General features: G+C 34.6%; 1 protein-coding gene across 1 annotated transcript in view; it reads left to right on the plus strand.

Moving 5' to 3' along the window:
* The window catches only part of LOC106458894 (NADH dehydrogenase [ubiquinone] iron-sulfur protein 2, mitochondrial-like), a 27,489-nt gene that overhangs the window by 5,761 nt on the left and 17,106 nt on the right, over nt 1-4,622 (plus strand). The window lies entirely within an intron of this gene.

Genomic DNA, 4,622 nt, shown 5'->3' on the forward strand with positions numbered 1-4,622 from the left:
TACACTAATGTGACGTTTAGGTGGTTTGTTTAAGTATATTATGTGATGTACGTTTTTGGGTGGGTATTTAATGAAAGTTTCCAAATCTCAACAATAATTTCTTGACGACCTAATACTTATAGCCTTGTTACTATAGCTGTCTCAGCAAAAGCCTCAGTACCATTTAGTATCAATGTTTTTGTATCATTGTGAAAATAGTGTTACTCTGTTAATTCTGACAGAGTGTGAACTTGCATTATGCATAAACTCAAGAGAAAGCTCAGCAAAATGATAAAGGAAAAAATATGTAAAATTAACATAATAATAATTGCTCGTTTTTGAAATTACGCTCAAATTAGTAGAGGTTATGTAAAAATGTAATACTTACAATGTTAATGTAATAAAAAGCTCTGAAAACATTTTTTCAGAAAATTTTGTATATTTAAGTTTATTTCTGAAATGATCTGGAAGTATTGATTTTCTTGGAAGTTTTTCTATGTGGCTCATTATCAGAAATAAAATTTCATATGGAGGGGACAGTAAAAGAATTTTTGTTTTTGTCAAAACTTTATTAATTCTAACCCAAGATATACTTGTATAAGAATGCTAGTGATTTTTTTTGCCAAAAGAATGTTTTGACGTTTCATTCTTTTGGTGTGCATGACTTTTGAAGTTTTTACTTGCTACAATTCCATTTATTGTATATAAAGATGGTTGAAAATATAGATATCTTAATTACTTTCATATGCTAATTTATGTAGTGCTTTGGTGTTGTATTTTAAAATATCCAGTGATTGAAATTGAAATTTTTCTAGTCAATGAAGTTACTTCAGTGGCGTGTGATGCCAGTCCAGGTATACTAATTCTTAAATCTGTACTGTACACCCAAAAATGTCATTAATGCCCACCATTGAGATGGGATGTTCCTCGAGACATTTTGTAGGTCCTCCCTAACAGTGTTTGTCATCATAAGTATATCTGTTCCAGACCGTACACTTATGAACTTGCATGAGTAAAGCAGAAGGTGATTGCTGCTCATCCTTACCACTTCTTCAATTGAATAAATCAGGAACAGCCTGCTTTTAAAAATAGGGATTTGCAGTCACCCATTGCACTTTCTCCTGTGCTGCATTCCTCTGGACTCTCCAACACATTCCCCTCCTTCCAGTGGAGTACAGGAGTCCTTACCATTTACCAGCTCCTAGCTGCTGGGGTGGTGGACCATAGAGGCTTCCTACTAAGTGTGCTAAATTCCACTCAGTTGAGAGTAGGGCAGTGATGTTCTGTAGGTTTAGATGGTGTTCCACTTTCATCCTACTGTAGATCTGAAATAAAATTCCAGATGCTGTTCAGTTTTGTACTGGATAAATGAACCAAAAAAGGCAGCTCGTCCCTCAGGCTGGGAAACCTCCTTCCTACTGTCACCTGGATATCAATTCCCAGACAACTGGTGTTGGTTGGAGCTGGACCAGCTAACATAAGTACTCACATGTGAGTGAGCTTGAAACCTTCTTCTACTGCAGACTGGATGATACATTCCCAATGCTGCATAGTTTTGGACTAGGTTGACCCTCCACCTTGCATTCAAGTGCTCCTTCTCTTCTGGTTTCTTATTCTGAGGTGAAGTTGGTAGAGGACCTCCTCCTACTGTGGGCTGGATGATCCATTTCTTGTACCACTGGTTTTGGTCTGCAGTTGATCTCCTGTTTACAGTCCAACAAGACCTAGCCACTCTACACCATAAGCACATCTGGCTTCAGTTGCTCAAGGACTTTCTCCTTCCATGGACTGGGTGAACCATTTCCATATCCTCTAGTTTTGGACTAGAGTTGACCTCTTGCTTTTTTCAGTTCAGATACTGATGGTTGAGGACCTTCCTCCTATCATGGATGAGATGTTCTGTTGGTTTGGTCTGGGGTTGATCTCCTGATTATGGTTAGACATGCTCGTACACACTGTATCTGGGGCACATACAGCTAATTATCATTTGTGCCTCTTTGTCTCCCACTTAGCGACACTGTCATTTATCAAGGGCAAAGAGTATAATTGTTTCAGATGTGATGCCGTCTCCCACGAGTGTGTTTCCTCATCACAGAGATGTCACACTCCATGGGTTCTCTTTTGACACATTCCGAAGGGTGCTCATCTAGGTAATTTTGCACCTGTCCCTCCACCAGGTAATTGTGGGATTCTAGTTATTATGTGACTGTAAGTATGGTATTGTATCAGAATTCCTGTACAGAAAATGTATTTTCAATAGATACTTCCCACCCTTCCTCCCCATTTCTGGTATTTCTTCTGGGTGCCTAATCTCAAAGTGAGATTAGACTCTATAATCCAGGGGGAGACTGCTGTGCTAGGAGAGTGTCATATTTCTATTGGTGGAAGGTTGTTCCATGCTTTTTGCATGCTACAGCCTAGGTGTACCACATTAGACACATGGGGTAGGTGGGAGTATCAGTACTAGTGGTGAGTGAAAAGATCTGGTCATATAGAGGGCAGCATCAATTGAGAAAATCTATTATATGAGAGGGGTAAATATCTATCGGAAATACATTTTCTATGTAGGAAAATTATATTTTTGGTAAAATAATATCTTCAATATACCTATGAGCATGACTCTTGTGCAAAACCTTTGTTATAGTCTCTTGTACTCGTATATAGATGAAAAATTAGATAAATACTAATCTACAACTTGTGGGCTGAAAAGATCATCTGTAGTATTCACTGTATATAAGTTTATGTATGTAACTTTGACCAGAAATTAATATTTGATTAATATACTATTTCAGACCATAACTGAATAGAAATTATTGATACTTAGACAAGAAACTTTTTTTTGTATGGTAATTTGTGTAGCTTAGGAATCTAAAATAATTTACATATTAAAATATAAGAATGGACACCAAAATCTGATAAAACTGTAATATGTTCAGGTGGGATCAAAGCTGAGTTGATCTTGTCTTTTAACTTCTTTAGATTAGCACAATATAATTCTATCACACACAGGTAGAATATGAAATGTATTTGATAGTCTGTAGAATAGTGCCAAAAACATTAACTTTGTATTTAAAGGAAAATAGTGTTGATAACTTCATTAGTTGATCAGTGCCACATAAAACAGTTGATTAATTGAAATTATGATTAAACTGATTAACACATTCGCAAGTAAGTGATTTCTCTTATTATGCAATAGGAATGTAAGGCCTCATTGTGAACTCTGCCTTAGGTACAGCTAACTTTATGGCTTTATGTTATGTTTTATGACAGAATGACTGCATTGAGAACCTTCTCTTGAGTGCACCACTGATGGTACATGATATCCTGTCTTTACCCATTTAAGCTTTGGCTGTCATGTGCCACCAGTGGTGCACACTATGATTTAAGTAATAATAATCAAATGATCATAATATTTAATATTTTCTCCTTTTTTTTCAGTCTAATCTTGCCATTTTTTAAAAGAATTATGAATATTTTATAATTTTATAGGTGTGAAAAAGGGTCATCAGATAAAATAATCCCTTCTGTGGATGATAACAGCTCTATCCTTATTATATTACAGTCTTCATAACAGTTTTCTTATTTATGAAAGAAGTCTCAATTAGTGTTTTTTGCTTCAGTTACAATGAAAAATGTAATGCCAATCTCTAGATGTAATTTTAAAATAAAAGTGATTTAAACATGTACATTTGTTTTACTTCAGTTGTCCTTTCAACATGGCATTCGTGCTCCACCAGTTGTACATGATGAAAGGTGTGGCTGTATTGTAGCAGTCTGTATAAAATATAAGACTTTGGAGGTATGAGGTACAGTTATATCTTATGAGTGCTGTGTACCACGGGTGGCACATGATGTCGTGAACGTGTTAATATCAAAAAAATATAATCAACTAGTGTTTCAGATCTTTACTGTTTTTTATTATTCCAGTTATCCAGTAATCAAAATTATGGTTAACTTGATTAATTTCTTAAAAAATAATCAACTAGTATAAATGAGATTTCTGATTATTACAGTTGTTGATTATTCCAACTGTCCAAGTACTCAAAATATTGACAAATTTACTCAAAATATTTTAAATTCAGTCATAATTAATATTTCAAATTAGACAGGATGAGGTGGTTGTATGATTAAATATTCTAGCTGTTTACTAGCAGTTTCCTTTTCTTTTTTATAACATCACGTTGCATTTTATTATCCGCAGGAAAATTTAAGAAGTTAAATGGGTATGTTAGTATGAATATTTTTCACACAACAGGTAATTTTTTTGTTATAATAGTAGTTGAACTTGACATTTTCAGTTTCAATGAGATCATCGCAGGGTCAAGAAGAATTTTTTGAGAGGGGAGTATCATATTGTTACTGAAGGTTATGTTTTGGAGTACCAAACTTCAAGCCAATTTTCTTCAGATTTGCTCTAGATGTAATACTTTTGTCTATACTATAATTTTAGATGGGTGTAAGAGTAAGAGTATTTATTAAAGCTATATCAAAGTTGTAGTTACTAATAAGTTGCAGATCTTAATTCAATTATATTTAAAAATTTATTTATACAAGTTTACGGTTGTATATCAATATAGAAATACTGGTGCTACTATAGGGTGAGGTCTACCGCCATATGTTGCCTACCCAGGTCTATCAAACAT

The sequence above is a fragment of the Limulus polyphemus genome, unplaced genomic scaffold (genome assembly GCF_000517525.1).
Source record: "Limulus polyphemus unplaced genomic scaffold, Limulus_polyphemus-2.1.2 Scaffold529, whole genome shotgun sequence".
In the NCBI taxonomy this organism is placed as follows: Eukaryota; Metazoa; Arthropoda; class Merostomata; order Xiphosura; family Limulidae; genus Limulus; species Limulus polyphemus.